Below are 21216 nucleotides of genomic sequence, written 5' to 3' on the forward strand. Positions count from 1 at the left end.
CCCTGTGCTCCTTCTGGTCATGCAAGCACCCAGTGAGCATCAGAAGGGTTTTAGTCCCTTGGTTTCATTCTCATCCCTTCCATCAGTGACTTTTTTTCACTCCAGGCTCATTTTGGTGCTGAGGTCCCTAGGGCTCCCCAGCACTGCTGTAGCAGCTGAGATTTGCCACCATAGGAGGTGTGCAGCTGCAGCAAGGATACCAGAAAGTCACAACTCCCAGGATGGATCTTCTCAAGGTGAAGGCACCTCATGTGTCCTTCCTTAGCAAGGAGAAAGATACAAGAGAAAGAGATGATGGTGGTGGTTCTATAAAAGGTACAGAAATGGGGAGGGAGAAGAAGATTGGATTTCAGAATAATGTTTTAGTGGTTTACAATTTAGACTTTGTTTTTATCCAGTTGAAGTTTAGTGTGTGGGGCTGTGATTACTGTCTGTGGAAGGCAAGGCAAGGGAGGCAGGTGCACAAGGAAACTTCTTTCCGTGGTGTCCTCTGTCCCTGGTCTCTCCTGACACTCACTGGAAAAAGCTAAACTCCTCTGCAGGGCAATTCAAAGCAGAAAATTAACTCCATGCTCTCCTTTTGCTGTCCAAGGCCAAAGTTCTTTTTTCTGAGTAATGCCTACCCTGCTTTTCTTAACACATTGCTTTGTTGAATTAAATGGGACTCAGTGTGTGACTTGACCTGGACAACCATTAGCAAACACACATAAAAGCTACACCTGCGAGGAACAATTGCAGGGAGGGCTGTCATGCAGCTCCACAGGCTGCTCTGGCTCAGAGCAGAGGAGAATTGGCAGCAAAGAATGATGGCTTTATTTGTACACTAGTTTCAGGTGTAAACAACAACTGCTTCATGTAAACCCTTCTGTTCATAAAGCCTTCTCACTTGACAATGGAGCCATTTAGCAATCACTAAACCCTGTTGAAGTGCAGATGCTCGTTTTTTATTCTGAAAAGATATATATATGTGTTTCCTTTTGATAACTTAGTGTTGCTACCAGCATCTATCACCTCTTGACATCTGCTTGAAATAACTCTTCTGACCCATTTCTCTCCCCTGCTATACACATTCTCAGTCCTGCTGAATTTTCGTGTGACTGAGGGCTGTGTTGGCTTGTAGCACTGCATTAACTGTGAGTCAAGTGTGAAAAGGTGCCCATACTCAGCCAGTGACAATCACATGTGGCACCAGGTACAGCGCTACAGGAAAATGAGCTCTCTGTGTGGGTGCTGCAGGAGGGTCTGATGGTAGTCAGGTGTGAGCCCCAGAGTTTGCTGAGACAAGGTGCTGATCATCTTCAGTTCCCAGGAATTGCTTTTCCTGGTGAGGCCAGGAGGATTTATTCCCCATGGAGGCTTTGTCCCTCGTAATACCCTGCCCTTTCCCCTCAAATCTCTTCTTTGTAGCTCTTGTAAATGCTCTCTGGGTGTACAAGTCCTGCAGGACTTAATGGTGCTATTATGGTTGGCAGGAGTTTCCATTTCCTTGATGCATGCAAAAAGTACCACTTCCACCAAGGACCCTTAACGTGTTCCTGTCTCCAGCTGATGCTAAGTACACCATTTAGAGTCCTTATGACCTTTATATCTCAAAAATACAGCTTACCTCCTGAGCAACTTCCACAAGTATCCAGGACTCACCGAGATAAATTCCAATGGGCAGCATGAAGCCTTGGAAGAACAGATGCAGAGTTGCTTGCAGATCTAGCTCAAAGCAAAACATAAGAAGCCCAGAAAGAAGCCCAAGCTCTGCAGAGGTATGCCCATGCTTGCAGACATTTCCAAACGATACCAAAACCAGGCATGGGCTACATGAATGACTGTGGAATGAGAATGAGAGCAACTTGGCTGAGTGTAGGGGACCCCTGCATCCAGCTACCAATTCACAGAGCTGAGTTCAATCAGCTTTGGAGAAGGATCTGAACCCACCTCCAGAGCAAGACATGTCACCCTCCAGCCTATTTGAGAATGTCCAGCTCACACTGATTCACACCATCTTCCTTTGGGCACATGAGGAAAAGCTTGCCAGAGCATTCCTAGTTTTCCAGAGAGTGAGATGGTTATCTAATTGGAATCTGTTTCCAGCTGTCCCAGAGAAGCAGAGGGAGGGTCTGGGCTCATTTAGCTCTAAGCATCAGGGTTTTGAGGACCCTTCCCCATGGCACCTCACTCTCCCCTGAGTCAGAGGTCTAACCCAGAGCTTTGTTTCCCACGCACTGGTCCTTCATGTAGGAGCTGGACTCAATGGTCCTTGTGAGTCCCTTCCAACTCAGAATATTCTCTGTCTCCCATGTCTGTATGTGATCAGTGGCCATGGAGTGGAGGCCTGTCCAGTGATGCCAGAGACTCATTCAGAAAACCCTCACAGTGAGAGGCCATTACCAGCCTTCTCCCCCTCCTGCCATTTGGTATTACCAGGCTGCTGTTGTCCCTGCAGCAAAATCAGCATGATGCACCTGAGCACTTCTTAGGCCAGGGTGACTTCTTGTAAACTGTAGTGTTTAACCAGCAGTGTGGGTGAGGAGTGGGTGCCCCATACCCTTGTGTTGGTTCTGGGAAGATGAAGGTAACCACCAGCTGGGGTTGGATGAGGGGAGATACCATCTTACAGGAACACAATCTTAAACTAAGTGAATTGGAGGTAAAGCCCTGCATATCTCTCAGGTTTAAGTTTAAAGTTCTTTACAGGCTCCTGAGAAACAAATTTCATGGTGCTGTTGGCAGGTTTTATAGCTAAGTGTTTAATCCTTGGTCTGTTAATAAGGCAGCTAATGCACGATGTTTTCCTCAGTCATATAACGTGTCATCAGCCATGTAAAATGTCTCCAGCCCAGAATGGCAGGGTCTTGTCTGCACCTCTGGGCATGACACACACACAGCAGGACATCTGTGAAGACAGAGAGGTGCAAAGCCTTCAGGGATCACAGAAATTCTTGCTGATTTTGTTTGGCATGGGGTGCATTTGGGAGTGATCTGCCTGGGGCGGCAGCACAGTCTGTGTAACTCTGTCTGAAAGCCATGGCCTGAACTGTGGTCTCTGAGCCCTCCCTGCCTCTGCACTTGGGCTGGGCTCCGCTGCCCTTGGCACAAACAAGGGAGCTCAACAGGCTGCACCATTTCCCTAAGGACCAAAAAAAAGTGAATGCTGGAAATGCTCTTTTTTGAAATATTAGTAGTTGACAGCTCCTGCCAAGCATTAGCAGGCCAGTAAAATCTCTCTACATAAATTGTGTTGTAATTAGTGTGATTTGTTTAATGTCACCTTGTCTGGCTGTCTGAGAAACTGTCTCAAAATATGAAAACACTGCGCTTCTCAATTGAGAGAGTGGACTCTGACTTCACTAAGACATTTTTATTTCTCGCCCTTTTTTTACCATGGCCTTTTCCAATCATTCAAACTGAGAGCCTAAGCTATGTTAGGTAAGAATTCCCAGATGAGGAAAATAAGACGTAGTAACAACAAAGCATAAAATTTTCTTGATAAAAGTAATACAATAATAATTAATGGATGTTGTATTTCATTGGCAGGACAACACAGCAAAAATCATTCTGATAGCCCAAAGTACCTTGTCTGGGTGCAAACAAGGGGAAGAAATAGAGAGGTGAGAGGAGAAAGTAATTTGCTTGCTGGAAAGGTGTGTTAGGGTCTGACCTTTCTCCCCAATGTCCCTCAGGTCCTGTGCTGGTCTCACTGAGCTGCACACCCAGACCTGAAGGACCAACATGAGTGAATAATGGCAACTTTTCCACCAGGTGGCAACAAGGAGAGTAATAGGAAAGCAGTTGAGGGGCGCAGGAAAGTCTAGAGAGGAACTGGGTAGCAGCACTGCGGCTTCCCGATGGACTCCAGTACATTAGGAAAGGTCCCAGCTTGAATGTGGTCCTATCCATCAGAGCCCAGAAAAAGCTCATGACAGACACAACAGGAGGAATACCCACCAGCTCTTAGCCTTGGTTGTTGAAACCTGAAATAACTGTTGAAACCTGATAATAACTCTTATCTTCCCCACCCCATGAGCATCACCACCAATCTGAGGAACAGAAAAGAAAAAAAAAAAGACTGGGGAGCCTTTTCAAGCATGAGAAGTATCTTGGGATGAGAAAGGTGCAGAAGGAGCATTGGATACCCAGCTTAGCAGCAGCATTTTTCAGCTTTAATCTTTCTTCCAAATGTTTTGCTTTTATTCCAACTAATTGAACAAATGTCTTAAAATTCACAACACAAACTGAATTTGATTAAATCTAGCTTGGTTCATATGATAAAGCACTGCAGTTAGAATGCAGCTAGAAAAATACATTATGCTAGGACAAATAAGTACGGTTAACTTCAATAAGAGCTGAGGTAAATTGCTTTTTGCATGAGATGTGCAATTTTACCTCAGTACAGCTTTAATCAAAGTAAAATATAGGAGAAGGGGAAAAAAACCAAACCCTTACAATGTAATGTTTTGTCTACCAGCTACTCAGTAACATTTTAGTTTAAGTTGCTAAATAAAGCCTAGGCTACACATTATCTGTCCCCAGTTAGTATGTAAACAATTAAGGCAATATCTGGCTATGAAATAATTTCTAACAGATAAAATAAAACCCAGAGCTGTGTATGAAAATTTTCCATCAGAAGCTTGTCTGCCACCAAAAATTTTACTGAAAGGGGAAGAATGAAAATAAATACAGGTATTTAAATTGAGTTTGCAATTCACACTTACGTGAGTATTTTCACAGCCACATGAAAAAGATTGTAAATTAAGCATAGCAAATAAATTGGATAAAAAATATCAACCTTGCATTTGTGGGAAGGAATGTTGCTGTTTTCTCCTCAGTAGTCCACAGCTGATATTATGTTATCCATTATTATTGTGTGGATATTTTGTGGCTATAATACGGGTACTTCAAATTCCCGCCTAGAGTTCATTGCAGCCTGCCTTCCCTTTGGGGAGGACCTGCCCTTTATCCAGGGGGCTGATACTGGTGTGCAGCTGTTGTTCCCCGCTTTGCCTGGATGGATGCCTGCTCGTGGCAGAGCAGGATCACCTTCTCCCCCTTTCTCACAGGGCTGTGGCTGGAGCTGTACCTCCAGTTAGGACACAGCAGGAAGCTGGGGTAGCACGGTCCACATGCTGGGCAAAACCTTGATCTTTGATTCCACCTGGAACTACAGCCCCTGTGGCCAGGATGGGAGGACACTGACAAGCAGCTTCCAAAAAAGCATCAAAAGGGTTTTGCTCTCCCATATTTCTGCATGCCACAGGAATATACTGCCTAGCATGCAGTATACATGGGAGACACACTCTCCAAGGGGACACCTGATTGTATTAAAAATGGATGACACACGAGTGACAGCCTGCTCTGTTCACTGCAAGGCTCCTTTGGCTCACACACCCTCTCTTTGCAGGTTTCCCCTCAGCTTGCCAGCTGGGCAGCCAGTGTAACCATAGAGCAGGAAACAGCACTGGAGGGTAGGAGTCACCAAAGCTTGTGCTGGTGAATCATCAAGCTGCAGGCTTCTGAGACAAAAAAAAAAAATTACAACCCACCTACACATCTGTCTGCCATGGAGAAAATGTAGGGAAGTTTTCTGACAGTTCATGGTTGTGCTGCCCATAAGCTTCATGACTGCATAGGGAGAACGGAACCCACTGGAAACCTGAGCCTGAGCAGTGGCTGTGCAAGGATGAGAGGGTTCTGCTTCCTTTATCAGAGTAACTCCTTGGCTCCCCATCCTGTAATCCAAATGAGGGAGAGCATGGAAGCATGGTTTAAGCCACCAATAAAGAGAGGATCTGCATGGATGATGATTTAGCAACCTGGAGAGCCACCAGGAATGCCTCAAGAGAACTAGTAAGGCAGTTCTCACCACCCTGTCAGCTGAAGTAAGAATAGACTAAAGCAAATGTGTACAGCCGTGATTATATCAAATGTTTGGTAGAGGCAAGATAAGGGTTCATTAGATAGCAGGCAATCTGGGCAGTCTAGCACTAAGGACCACATACAGTCATTTCTCAGAGACAGAAAGAATTTGTTGTCTCACCATTCAACATGCTTTTTTTACTGAGTATCCCACCAAAACCATCTTCATTTTAATTTTATGTGAGAATCTTAGCTTCTGGGAGGCAAGAAGAAGGAGGGACATGACACCCTCAAGTGTCTGCAAGTACAAAACTGTTTTGCAGAGAAACTAATTCTGGGATGATGGAAAGGTGCTGTGTGCCCTCAGGCATCCTTTGCACTCAGTGCAGAGCTCAAGGGAGACTGTGCATGGCACCCTACCTTTGAGCACCAGGCTTTGACCCTGAGGTGTAAGGCTGCTTTGGCTGTGGGACAGGAGAGCAGAGAAGAGAGGCAGGCACTTCCTTCCACAGGCGTTCCACAGCAGGCAGGTCATGGTCCTGTGTTGGGACACTTGGCCAGGCAGAAATTCCAGCTTGGGAATCAGGCATTCTCCTGGTCAGGTAGAGGACATGAAAGTGTGAACAAGCTGGTTCCTCTCAGTGCACACAGAGGTCCTCATGAGCTAATTTAAACCTGAGTTGGTTAAAATTGCCAACAAACTACTGAATCTCCTTTATGGCTGGCTCTGGAAAGAAAAGGGGGAGGGAAAAATGACCAACCAGCCCCTTTGCAGAGGTCAGCGAACAGTTCCAGTTGCCTTTTATTGTCTTCCAAAGCTTTGGGAATCCTAGAAGGCAAACCCACTCCAGGGGTAGCCTGAGATGGGAGCATAGCCCATCTGAGAAGGCATGGGAGCACCATATGATTTCTGCTTTGGAAGAGGCTCAGGCTCTCTCCCTCCTTTGGGATGGTCCTAGTGGCTCTTCATATGGCCACGTGCTTCCTGATTTCACAGGGAGCCCTGGATCAGTTCTCAGGAGGAAAATGGGTGGGTAAAGGCTGAGAGACAACTACATTTTCCTGCCTTCTCCTCTCCCCTGTGTCCTCATTCCTGGCACATTGCAAAGCACAGCCCCTGTATCCTCATGCCGCAAGCCCAGTTTGGAGGGCTTACAGCAGCTGTGGGAAAAGCAGGGTTTTCTGCTGCTCCCAGGACAGGCTGAGCTCTTCTGACTGATTGTGGCTCTGTGGGTGTGGCCTCTGCTACCCTAACCTGGCCATACCTTATTCTGAGGTAGAAACGCCTCCCATGCCAAGGGAGGTGTTTTTACTCAAGGACTTGGACTCATGCTGTAACAACCCACCTTGCTTCTACTATTTTTAGAGACTGTCTAAAGGAGTGAAGCATGTGCATCTGACTCCAGCTGAAATTCAGCAAATTTCACTTCTTCAGAAAATGTATTTTTGCCACTACAGGATTTTTAATCCACCACATCCAATGACCCATATATGGCTCACGTCAGGAGGTCTTGAGGACAGACATGATTGTTCCCTTCTGTGTAGCACCTCCTCTTTCTCCTCAGCTGCCTTCTTTCAACAAAGGATCTACCATCTCCGTCTCTTGGGTATCCACCAAACTTTTCCGCTCCATGTTTTCAGCTATGATTTGTTCACATCCCTCCTATTAGACCCAGAGAGAATTTTTTCTCTTTCCAGCCCCTCAGTTTTATTAGTGCACAAATTTGTTGGTTGTGCCAACGGAGGCCCGCACGTGATGGGATTTAACCAGGAGCATTTCACCCAGGCAGATCAGAATCTACCTCCTCTTGACTGTACACATATCACTGCCTCAAAATTCAGTACTTCATGTAATTTTGATTCTGACAGTAAAGGCTGCACTGGAATCTCATCTGGGCTTGTTAGTGATATATTGACTTAAAATACGCTGCTTTAAAGAAGGCTAGGAAAGCAAAGCAAGAAAAACTCAAAATCTTCCCCTGAAAGCCAGGCCCTTCAAGGGAGAATGAGCAGTGTGTGTAATAGAAGCATTTCCAGTCCAAGGGAGACAGATACTGTGTATTTCAACAAAGCCAAAATATTTCTGGTTTATGTAGTCTTAATAGTTCATGTTTTAGTAAGTGTAGCTAGTGCCACAGTCTGAAGCCACATTGGTAAAAAACAATCACTCACCTCTTGCTGTCTGCTACCAGGTCCTTGCTGCAGCCTCCAAACAGTTTAAGCTATGCTGACTGTAAAAGAACTTAGAAAATTTTCCCAGTGCAGGCAAGCTTGAAGAGGCCAGTTTATTGCAATTCATGTAAGTGAAAAATACATGACATTAAGTTGCTTCCCAGAGGCATTGCTAAATGAATAATGGATAAACAATGTCAGTGACCCCCCCAGTCACTGAGGCACAAAACTGAGCCACAAAAAAAAAAAAAAGAACAGCAGTGGCTGAAGGCTTCATTCAGCCTGGTGGGAAACTTCCCAATAGAAGGAGTCCCAAACAGAGAGGTATCTGGCACTGCTTTATATGGAGATTACTTTCCCCATGACCACTCATTGCGCTATAAATTTCTTCTGCTCTGCAGATTTACACACTACAAATATGTAATAGGGAAGGAATATAAACTCTGTCTTTGTGGTATCGCTGGCTCACATATTGCAGCTCAGCAGTCATGGACAGCATCCAGCATTAACACTCAAAGGGACCTGCCATATTTATGACTTCTCCAGCCTCACAAGAGCAAGAAAGGCTGGCAGAGAGTGATTGAAGCACAGCTGAATGAAATGCATAGAATAAAGAGGGCAAAAATAAAATATTTTTAGAGTCTGAATTCCTAGAGAAATGAGATCTATGCAATGCAACTTGTCTGGACAGATGTGTGTGTGGTGGGTTGCTCTTTCCACAAATCACACACCATAGTTTGATTCTGCTCAGCTGCTGCCAATGACTTTTAAGAGGAGAATGTCAGCAGCCTTGGAGGCAATTCAGTTGGTCCATCATGGATGGAAACAGATGCTTATGCCTAATAAGCTTATGCTAACAAATTCACCATCATTAGGCAAAATGAGGGTAAAGGTTTTTGAAGCTGCACTCACCTATTCCATGGCCTACAAATCTTCCCTTCCATGGCTTAAACTGGCTGAAAAATACCTCTGTGTGTGTTTCAAATTTGCCAGCTTCTCCAGGAAAAAAAATTTGATATACAGGACATCTGGGAAGATGTGACCACAGTCACAGAGTCTTATTCTTCTGCCACCTTCTGATTTCTCTGAAACCATCTGCAGATGCAGTTGCTCCTCTGTGGGGGCAAGGCTGTCATCACCCAGCCCAGGCTTTGCTGAGGGCACAGTGTGTGCTGCTGCTTGTGATTTACACCACTGCACGTGCACTATGGAGGGGGTCCTTGAATTTATAGTGTCTGTTCAGCCTTCTGGGTAAGCAGAGAAAGTGAACATCACAATATCTATAAGTTTGGTAACGAGCATTGGGAAGGTTTTCCAAGCTGTATTCTGCCACACAATGAATGATTTATTTTTTTCCCACAAACATAACTAGCAAAATTTTGTTTGGGGAGGAGGGAGAAGTTCAGAAATATATAGTCAGACATTGTTTTGCAAGATCAACAATTTTATACATATCTAAATGAACTGTTTCCATTAAGAAGATCCCCAAATATACTGATTTCCACAGTAGGTAAAGAAATCCTAATAACGAATGCAATGACATCAAAGACAGCCCATTACCTGTGTTTATAATTAATGTGATCTTGGTATAGCAGTGATGAATGGGTATTTACTGCTTTTTATTGCAAACAATAGTGGTACCCAGGTTTTTGCACCCACTTTCGTAATGGAAGAGAGGGAAAATTGCAAAACAGTGGCTAATATCAAATGCCTCCATCCAGAGAAAGCTGTGAACATACTATCTGGTGTTCAGAGGTGAAAAAGCACCAACAGTTTCCATTTCATCACTTTTAAAATCAGATCACTTGTTCAGGTGCTGCTGTGATTGCTAATGCCAGTGTTTGCTTCAGGAATGTTCAGGCTCACACCTCTGCGAAGAATATCCAGGATTAGGAAAGAGGTTTTGGCCTACACTGCATCTGAATGAAGTGGAGCTCACACTGTGGTACTGATTATTTCAGGTCTGTGGAATTGAAGAAAGCTCTCTCTCGCCACACGCGGTATCAGCTTTCACTCAAAACCCTCCCAAACAGTAAAAACTTTTGACTTGATTGCAGCTGCTAAAGCAGGATTAAATGTGTAACCAGTGTATGAACTGAGATCCCTTTGACTCTGAAGAGAGCCTCGAGCAATGATTCAAAACTGCATGAACTTTCAACTTCAGTTCACTCAGGGCCGTGGGGTCTTCAGTTGTAAGCCGTGTTTTTCCAAGCTTTTTTTTTCTTTTTCTTTTCCTTTGCTACAGGGTTCATTATTTTTCAGAGGATGGGTCTTTCTGCCCTGCAGGGATCTATCTATCACTGCTGACTCTCTGCATCTTCTCCACATGGAAGAAGTAATTGGATTGTATTTTCTGCACACGACCAAGACAGCAGGGAAACCCACAGCTGTAACCCAGAGAACCAAGCTGTCTAGAGAGTAAGTACCTGATGCCTAAGAAAATGAAATGTCTGGGTCTAACCACAAGATCTTTCCTTTCTTTCCATGGAGGAGCTGAGACATGCTGAATTGCATTCACTAGACTGCTCAGGAAGGTGAGCTCTTCAAGGAGCAGTGAAAAATGTAAACACCCAAATAATCCCTTCAAAAATGCAGCCCAGGGGCATTAAATCATGTGACCATACAAAACAATAAGTATGCTGTGGGATGCTAATTGTACAGGACATTTCATAAAGTTACAGTGCAATTATTGCAAAACCCAGTGGCTTTTTTACACTGCCAGGGCCTCCATGTGCTACCACGTGCCTGATGTATATGACTATGCAGGAGTGACTGCAACACCTCACCCCTGACAAAAAGGCAAAAAAGTGATCTTATTTTATATATTTCCAGATTGTGTTGCATTTATTACTATAAGGCTGCAAAATGCTATGTTGTAGTCTTAAACATTGTGCTCTTTCTTTTTTTTCTTACACCAAAATCCTGACATTATTATATTTGGGGAAAGTGATGGGATTGCCAAGACTTTATGCTGTTAGTCTTAAAGAGTTTAGTAGATGTATTACTTTCCTTCAAATTAATGCCTGCTTGTCATTGTCAGCCTTCTACTGTTCATCGCCCCCCCCCCACACCTCTTTAGATCCAAGCCTAAAAAAAGAATCCCTTTGGAGCTTGCTGTGTTGCTTGTAGCTATGTTAAAGGAACTGTACTATTCTGGGAACACTCAGTCTCCTCCAAACAGCTCTTCCAGCAGTAACACCATGCATGGTTTTCATCTCAGCCTTAAGGACTTTCATTGATCTCCTATGAAACCTCACCTGCCAAATCCCAAGTGCCACGGGAAGGAACTGCACTACACCAAAATGTCATCCCCAAACTTGCGCTCATCATCATCATCATCATCATCATCATCGTCATCATCATCGTCATTGTCATCATCATCATCATCAGGTTTCCTATGCAGGCTGATTTGTGCATTTCTCTCCAAGAAATATTTTATCAACCTTGACTGGAATAAAAGCAGTGACACAGGAGGAACACTTTCTGCTATTATTTTCCACTTATAAAGAACACAAATCTGCATGATGAGCCAAACTCTTCTATTGCAAAGGTTATTTGTTACATGAAGTAGCTAAAACAGCAGAAAGAACCCATTCCTGGAATTTATGAGGAAAAAAAAATTCTTTAGAGCAGCAAAACACCACAATTGTCCCACTCAGCATATTAACACCCACAGTAGTGATGGCAGTTGCAAAAATGTGGGGGAGTAGATGATTAAATCAGTATTTCTTAAATAGTTTTGGAGCGTGCAAGCTGATATTTTGGAACAATAATGGAGAACGTACAGTCTTCTGAGCTCTCAGAGTTTCTGAGGGGGCAGATTCAAAGGTCTTGCATCACTTAATGCCTCCCAGTCTTCAGATTAATGGAAGAGGGGCAACAGGACAGGGTGTTGTACTTGGAAGTTGGATGAATTATGATTTGTTTTCTTTTTTCTTTTTTTCTTTTTGAAGAAAAAGCATAATTTAAATGCTGCTGTCATGGAATACTAAAATTACACAGTGCCATAAACAGATTTCTTATGAATTATAAGAGCTGGTGCATATACGCATGCAGGTATTTGTGTTGTCATTTAAAACATAACATCACCACAAGCTAAACAGGTTTAGGAAACTTCTGTGAGAGAAATTCTTTACCTCAGGAAGAGGATCCACGACAATGAAAATCAATGTGGCAGACAGAAATAGCATTTAAACCTTTACTAGCAAGATATGACACATCAAAGGAGTTAAATTGATCTTCCAGCCTTCTGTCCCAAATATTGCTGCAGCAAGATGAGCCTCCCTTTCTTTGTGCTGACAGCTACACAATGTTCCTGTCCCCATCAGTGTACATTGCATGCTGTCATTGCCACCACCCTCTCTGCATCGCCAGACATCTGAGCTACAGTTAAAGATTTGGATTAACAGGAGCAGAGTTTTGCATGGGCAGTGATGCTGTGAAATCAATGAAACCCAAGAAATGTGGACCCTGAGCTTGTGAGCAGCCACAGACACTGGAATATCAGTAAGCAGCATGACTGAGGCTAAACTTGGTATCATAACAAAGCGTGGGTCTAAATAAAAGCTGCCTTAAACTCCCTGGAGGTTTGCTGCTTCTACATGAGGACTTGTCAGAGAGTAGCTCTCCTACAGAAACAGCCATACCAAATATAGTGTGCTGGAGTAAATGCAAGAGGCATTGCTGAAAGAACACTAGAATTGTTTTACTTTCTTGATTTCTTTCTTTTCTTTTTTTTTCTTTTCATGGATGCTGTATCTTAAGGCATTTGTGTATTTGCCCTCTAGCTCTGTGATTCCTACAGTTATTGATACAACACAGCCATTTTCAGAAGCTCCAGGTCTTTCTAAAGGCCATGTTTTGGGTTGAGAGACTCCATTGTGACCCAGCCCCAGAGAAGCTGGTGAGCAAGTTGCTCTCTCAGATGTCTGTCAGCCACCAGGAGACCCCAATTATGTCACCTTGTCAGCTGGTCTGCTGCTGGTGAGTTGCATAGTTAGCTTTGATTTAGCTGTGTGTTCGTGCAGGCAGCAAGGTGCAGCTAGGACAGGAAGCAGCCAGACACAATAATAGAACATTTGCCCACTTTACCACAATGGTGTCTTTTTATAGAATGGTAGAATGGCTTGGGTTGGGAGACACCTTAAAGACGATCCAATTCCAACACCCAGGGACATCATCTGGTTCCATGGATGGGACACCTTCCAACAGACCATTTTCTGGCAACTTCCCTGCTGCCCCTTCCCTCCTGCTCTGTTCAGGATCGCATGTGTTCCTCATGCAGCTGCTGTGACCTGCAGGAAATTTGCAAGCATGTCAAGCTGCAGGACCTGTAAAGACAGCACAGCAGTGACCTTACCTGGAAGCCTAGGTACACCAAAGCTGAAGGCAGAGCTCTCCTGGTTCAGAGAATCTTGGATTTTCACCTGTGGGTTTCAAAGCACAGCAGGCAGTAACACTTATGGGAAGTTTCATTCTTTGGGCCTTTTTATTCCACACAGTCTTCCTCCTCTGCATCTTCTTTTTGAATTTTTTTTTTAGTTTGGAGTTGCTCAAACTTCATCACACAAAGCAGAATGTAGTGAGGCACCTGTATGTCAGTACAAAATCCTTGCTAGAAATGGTTTTGATTGAACCCAGGCCAGCTCTCACCTGCCCGAATCCAACAACCTTTCAGTGCCCCTGAGGAGCGACCTTGCTGGAAAACTCTGCAAGCCACTGAGTCTGGTGCAGCTCCAGCTTCTGGCAAGCCAGAATAAAGCACAGCACACTCCTAAATTCCCCTCTAGGCTGTGAGAGGCATAAGATGTCCCAGCAGTTTTGTGTCAGTACAGAGTACATTTGCACACTGCAAAGTGTGGGTCTTGCTTGCTATGGGGAGGGACAGAAACCGAGCGATGCCTTCCCTAATGACCCCTGCTATAACACACCCCTGTGGGTGCCTGAGCAAGGTCAGCCTAAATAAAAGCAAGGCTTTGGACTGCTACAAAACAGGAGATGTCCTAGGAGAGGGTACATGCCTCTGAATGAGAGATGAGCCATCTATGGCCACCCGCGCGGTGGAGATCTCCTGACGCTTCAAACATCGTCAGCAATCTCATCTATAAGCCCACGCCTTTATGTTTTAAAATTAAAGTAATATTCTGAATAATAGGAGTACACTCATTCTTCGAAAGAGTAGAACACGTAGGATCTTTTCTATTTCAGTGTTAGAAAAAAGAAGGGGACAAAGCACCAGGAATTATTGTTTCTTAGCTGAACTCTTGTAGACTGAGTTTTGGTCCTGAGTGGGATGTTTTTGTGTGACACAGTGGTAAATTTCTGAATGAAGAACTTTATGATACAAAGACAATACTTGTAAGAAGCTTTTAACTCTAGGTGTGCTGGCAGTCATTTTGAAAACTTCTGGTATCTTTTCTTTTCTTCTCACAGCAGTGCTTGCAAATGGATTGAAATCTTCCATGGGGATTTCTGTAACAAAGTGGGTGAAAATTTAAGTGCTTTGTAATCTCTGTGGGAAGAGATAGTATCAGGTAGGGTAGGTAATTTGAATTACTTAGAGCAATGATGCTTTTGAAAGCCTTACTTCACTCTTGTGAAAACTAGTTGGTAGCAAAATTACATTCCAAAAGCTTCTCTGCATACTCCCCTAATGAACTTCTGATTTACGTGCAGTTTGTAGATATGAATTCTTTCTCCTAATGTCATTTTCTTCCTTTTATTCAAGGCAGATTTCTGGTTTAGGGGGAAATATTTTGTAGCGTGTATAGCCGCTGTGGAGGAATTATTGCAAATACCTCATTTGTAATCCTTTTGTTCTCCCACTCTGAAACCCCACGTCTCACTTCTCCATGGAGGAGAGGATATTGTGTTTGACTTATTACAAAGCCAAAAGCATTCTTAGGATTAACTGCAGCTAATCACTAAAAATATGCCTTCTCATTTTGGAACTGTTGTGACTCTTCAATATGGGAAAAGTGCTTCCTACTTAAAAATCTATTTTACTTTTAAATTTGTTTCCCTCCCAAAGGCTGGGCCTGGGCCTCACCAGCATGCCTAATAATGTCACCAGGACTAAGGACATGATGAGGATGAGGTGTCCTGTACCCAGCAGTGAAACATGCCAGTACAAGGATCAAAACCAAAAGTGACTGGACCTCAGACAAAGGAGGAGAAGGGAAGTTGTTGAGGTCCCCACAAAGATGTCTGATTACAAGTCCACCAAGGTGCATTTGAAAATGTGTCACAGCTCAGCCTCTTCTCCCCAGTGCCTGTGGAGGCAGCTTCCAGCATGACACATCTCATCTTTGACTCACCAGGTAAGGCTGGGATATCAGTATGAAAATTGGGCAAATATTGACTTCTTTTGACACACACAAACTTTCTTGTACCTATGAAGCAATATATTTATGTAATGTTTCCAGCTTACACATGACTATGGGCTGGAATGAGTAGTTTTCTGAAGGATAATTCTGAAGAAAGTGATGTCAGATACTGTCAGTGATGGGGTTTAGAAAACTGATGGCTAATCTAGTGTTTTGCAATGAGCCACCCTGATTTACAGCATGGAATAAAAGTTGTCACCAAAAGTAAGTGAAATGAACTTGTACTTCAAGTCATAAACAAGCTTCATGAGAGCTTGGGATAGGAACAATAACCCTTTCTAACATGTTACTTTATAACTGTGGAATGTGAAACTGCTTGCATCTTTCTCTGAAGGGTCTAGTCTGGGCACTTTTACATACTAGGTAAGTAATTTTTAAAATTTATAGATTCTCCAACTTCTTTCAATGGAAATGTAAGTTTCAAGGATATTTTACACTGGTCAATTGCTATGTAGAGACCAAGAACTTCATTTCCTCAATCACATTTCATGATTGAATTAGAAGGAGTTCACAGATGCCCAGGAACCTATGAACCACATGAGGAAAACCATGAGACAACTTAGACCAGGAATCAGATTCTGTCTGACAGTTTTCTAACACCTGATGTGTTTAAATCAATGCTTGATTTTTGCTTTTTTTTTTTTTAATTGCAGAAGACATGCTTCAATTCAGCTAGAAAATAGGAACTTAAGGAAAGAGCTTGAAAGTCTGTGGCAAGCCTATTAGGACTGATGTACAGCACAATTGTAAAGTTTAATTCTAGACTGAAAATCAATGAATATACAAAGATTCATATTTCTAAGAAAACAAAGACATAAATCTACAGCCATTTTGACAAATGATGTGCAGATTTCTCCTGGGGAACATGCAAAGAAGGCCCACACCTATGGAAAGGCTGTCCCAAGATTATGTCACCTACATGTATCATGAAGGAATTTTCTTCTTGGCTGCTCAGAGGAGGATTTTTAACATTTGCCTTTCATTTACTCCACAACATTTCATTTCTGAGTAACTTGTACTCCCTTCACACCATTTTAATTTGATGGCATGTATGAGTAATGCAGAGACTTTTCTTTCCTAAGGGAAATTAAGAAAATAATTCATTCTTTCTCTCAGTAACTCAACTGAATTCAATATGGGTTCATTCTTTTAGGAAAGGTGTTTACCTAGTTCTGTCAATTAAAATATGGAAGGAAAATGTCAATGCTGACCATCTCTTCATCACAATTCTTAGTTCTTTCATGCCATGCTTCCTCCACAGAGACTTTAATTTTGCAGAGGGAAAGCTAACATAAAGACTTAGAAGGCGTAAGTCACACCTGTAATTTCTGCATGTTACTAAATACTAACATATACTATGTGCATGGAACATAACTTCAGGAAACCAGTTTTCACATTGATTTGGTTTTTTGAGCTCATTTGTAAGGTTTTAATTTTAATTTTTTTTTCTTACATTTACTTCGATATATATTTGCCAGATGAATTGCATGCACAGAAAAAGGTGTAACAAAAGGGCAGAAGTATCAACTGCATTATGTGCTCCTAAGAGACAGAGAAAGAACACTATTTGGAAATTTCTGTGGCACAGGGCTGTGCTGGCAGCTGCTGATCTCATTCCTATCCCTTACATGGGGTTGTAAACACAAGGACACATGTAGGAATGGCTGAGGACTGGAGAGGCCATGACCAAAATGAATATTGATTCTCTTTTTCTATGGTGTGGCTGCTTGTGTAGAAAACATCGATGGGTAGTGCAGCCTGAGAGAAGGCTGAATGAATTAATGGAGGAGAGAACCCTCTCAGAGCTACTGGATACACAGAAAATCAGCCTGGCTTGGGATGTGTCTGGGCTGCAAGTGCTTTGCAGTAGAGAGGAGAGGCTGCTTGCGATTCTCTGGTCTCACACTCCTCGTTCCAACATCAGCTCTAGGGCGTTAGCATTAGCTGTTCTTATTTCATTATACTTTTATTTACTGTTGGCAGGAGAGGAGGACTGGAAGCTGCCCAGAGTGCTGGCTGCAGCCACTGAGAGACCTCTCTTTCCCCAGGGCTGGCTGCAGCACAGAATTGATGGGCGCTGAGTAAATGTGTTTCATATCCAGAGCAAATTTTCCTGAGTGCCTAAATGGCTTGAAACTGCAGGTTCTGTTGGCCAAGATCAAGTAACTTGCTTGGGAAACTGCTTCCAGTTAGTTTTCTCTCTTTTTGTCTCTCTCCCTGTGTTTGTGCATTTTCAATTATGCAGAAATGTATCATTTAGCTCCACTTCACTTTATTTAAGCAGGCAAGGAACAGTGAGCTTCAAAACTGCAGGATACCTTGAAATCTTTTAACTTCAAACATTCTGTCTCTGATAGAAAAGCACATATTTCCTTTTTAATTCTCAGTCACGTTAACTGGTACTGGTAACTTTTGTACCCACAAGCACAGAATACTAGATGGATAGACTGCAGCAAAACGAGTTACATGTTGTATTTAGAAACAAGTACCTTAAAAAATTTACCTGTCTGCCAAGACTTGGAAAAACGAGAAAGCAAGTTCAGCTCAGTACACAGAGCAGTTCCTCACTGCCTGACTCTCCTCATGGCTTCTGGGAATGCCTGGCATGTCAGGTAACACATGCTGAGCAAGAGCCAAAAAGCCCTTCGTTGCTTGTAAAAATGAAACAAGCTCCTTGTTGGAAAACAGCTCTTTTCAGAGGCATTACAGCTGTGCTTGATGCTGTAGCCGTTCTTCTCAGCCATCAGGCAGAGTGCCTACCAGGGACCAGCTTTCAGAAGTGTCAGTATGTAAGCTGTATAACGAGGATAGGTCCAGTTGTCCTGTGCCAGAGCATCCTACCTTTCTTTATACCTCTATTGCACAAACAACACACACTAACAGCAAACATTTGCATGAAACAAGCAATGATGAAATATACCTATTTAATTGTTCACAGTCCACTAAGTCAGGAGAGCCCCTGGGTCACCCTGCACTGTTTTGACCTCCAGTTCTTTCCTGACTCATCTGCAGCTCTGCTGTTTCATGGTAGGAGATCTTTCAGTTTTGGCTTGGCCCTGCCAGTAACATCTGGTGCTGTTCTCCCCTAGTGTGACTGCTCCTGGCTGCCCCTTCCTGAGGAAAAGAGATGACTTTTTGAGGCTGGGTGATCTGGTGTGGCAGGTGCTGTGCAGTCTCAGATAGGAGGTCTCGACTAGCAGAGTCTCCTGTCTGTACAAGAGCTCCCAAGCTGAATGCCTTTGCAACCTCCTCCTGGGCTTGAGGGTGGCATCAGGTGCTGGGGCTCTTTCACACTGCAGGGCTTGTAACATCTGGCTGATGCCATGGGTTATAACAATAAATGACACCACACACAACAAACATCTCCAGGGCTTTCTCCAACTTCAATCTCTAATCTCTCAGGCTTCCTGTGCCCTGTATCTGTCTATAATGCTTTTGAAATGACAATCCTAGTGATTTTGACATGGAGGATTCATGTGAAGCTAGTGCAGAGGCTGGTAAGAGGCTGCCCTGACCCTCTGGGCCTGGGAGTGTCACATTCTCTCTGTGTTTGAACTGAAAGTGAAGAGGGTACAGAAGGGTCAGACAGACATCCATATGACCCTGCTTCCCTCTGTGTCATGGGACTTTTGTGCACAATTGGCAATTACAGATGTAGCCCTGAGACTCATACCAGGCTTCTGACCTGTTGTCACACACTATTTTATGCAGCATGTCATGTCCAACATGACTGTAATGTCTTCTGTCTTACTCACATCCAGCTCTGTCTCCTGCTTTTTTTAACTTCTCTCTCAGGAATTTCTCTTAGGCAGACTTTTCTTCCATTATTCAGACTCAAATCACTTTTCACCACTGTTTTGTTCCACATCAAAGCATGTAGCCTCACCCCCTTTGCACTTAGGGCTCCCAAAAGCCTGGAAAGCTTCTGAGGAAGCTGGTCTCTGTGGAGCTGGGGCAATGAGCTGGGGTGGCTGTACACGTTCCTGTTATTGAAAGCAAACAGACCTGTCCACGCTGTTTCATTCCCTCCCCGCCAGGGATTTGGCTGGGCTATCTCCCTGCCAGTTCACTGTTTTCCCTGTCTGACAGTGTTTGCTGTGGGCAGTCATGCTAGGCCAGAGGATATGCTCCATGGCTCTGCTCAGGCAAGCCTGTCTCCCACATGTTCGGCATATGTTGTGTGAAGAATGTCAGACCTCTGCTGGAGCTACTGGGTGGCTCCCTAAGAGAGATGCTGGGAGTCAGCACAGGCACTGTGGCACATCCTGCAGTGCCCACTGTGGGCTGTGGGCTGTAGTGATTGCCAGAGCCTCCCTTCTGGGCTGTAAAGGTTTTGCAAACAGCCCTTCTGTGTGGTTCTTTGTGCAGCATATCTGGCTTGCTGTATTCCAGAGACATTGCTGGGCACTACCCTCGCCTCACCTGAGAGCTTTGGAGGCCCAGTGACATGTGTTACACTTGTCTGAGAGCTCAGCAGTCACCTCTTTGTGATGCTGGCTGATCTCTTCAGGGCTGGATCTGTTTCTCTCAATAATTTCGCTCGCACTCTGGAATCCCACAAGCAGCTCTTGTTTTTAATCAGGGGCTCCATAATGTCTCCAAAGATATGTGTAGTGTCACAGATCTTACATCTGAAGCATAAGGCTCAATTGCCTCATATTTTTATTTTCGGTTTTGAGCACAATTACTGAGTCCCTCTACAGTCTTATTGTGTCCAGGTCAGGTCTTCAAATAACTTTCTTGATGGTTCAATTGCTCCAGGTATTATTTTGAAAATAATAAGTGACTCTCTCAAGCCACTTCTTGTCCTTTTTTTTCAGTGAGACAGTGAAAAGTTTTACTTCCATGTTTTCTCACTCTTTCATGGCCAACTAAATGTACCAATTCCCTGCTCATGTAAACACTTCAAACTGACTTTTTGAGCTCTCAGTGGCTCAAGTCCCTTCTGGCAGTTCGTCTTCTCCATTCCCAGAGTGTCTTTCTGTGTTTACTGCACTGGCTGATGACATAAACTCTGTCCCACCTCTCAGAAAGGGACAGTTTATCTCCAGCTGCAGCTTATCCCTTTGGAACAGCACTGCTACTGATGTTAATAAGAGAGAAATCCTGTTTGAGTCTGTAGCAAACATCCCTCAGGTAGCTGTAGCAAATGAGGAAATATTTAAAGGTTAGCTATGTCCTAATATCATCTGTTGGAAAGGACTTTATGTTTCATATATTTAATGTTATTGCTCTGAAAGACTAAATGCAGGAGCACATTTCCAATTGAAATGCTTGTGGAAATTAAATCCATGTTTAAATGAATTTGAAACTTTTAATGCAAAATTGAGCACTTAGAAATTTTGCATCAACTCCAACTTAATTAAAATTAATAAGGTTTCAGAGAATTTTAGTTGGGATAGATGAGGAAAGAATTTGGCCTTAAATGTGTAATTAAAATACAATTACATTGGAAGGAAGTAATTACTGAGGTTGTACCTCAAAAGCATACCTAATGGGCTATCAGGAGAAAAGGTTTATGTGTTTGGTTCACCAGCTATATAAGATATAAAAGGATGTAGTCACTGAAAGAAAGAGGTATTAGCAAGATCATTTAGGTAGATAGTAGCAGCTCTTTTATGGTCAAATCATTCTGGCTACATTTAGGAAGGGGACCACTTCATCTTAGTTTGGGGTGCACAAACACCTCCATAAGTTTTACTTCTGACGCATTTAATTGTTTCCCAGCCCTCTCATGGGGCTGTGAGAGAAAGAAGTGTTGTTCAACCAGTGTCAAACATCTCTGGATGAGGAAAAAGTTAGTGCTGAAAGA

The 21216-nt window shown here is 43.4% G+C and overlaps 1 long non-coding RNA gene across 2 annotated transcripts in view; it reads left to right on the top strand.

The window, feature by feature from the left end:
* Window positions 1-21216, top strand: part of LOC118701751 (uncharacterized) — an 84855-nt gene that overhangs the window by 56032 nt on the left and 7607 nt on the right. The window contains exons 4-6 of one of the 2 annotated variants that reach the window (XR_004982579.1): window positions 10265-10437; window positions 12807-13002; window positions 15050-15338. This is a non-coding gene — a long non-coding RNA (uncharacterized LOC118701751). The remainder of the gene's footprint in view (window positions 1-10264; window positions 10438-12806; window positions 13003-15049; window positions 15339-21216) is intronic. The other variant, XR_004982578.1, reaches the window with a different exon arrangement.

Source organism: Molothrus ater, chromosome 1, assembly GCF_012460135.2.
Source record: "Molothrus ater isolate BHLD 08-10-18 breed brown headed cowbird chromosome 1, BPBGC_Mater_1.1, whole genome shotgun sequence".
Lineage (NCBI taxonomy): Eukaryota > Metazoa > Chordata > Aves > Passeriformes > Icteridae > Molothrus > Molothrus ater.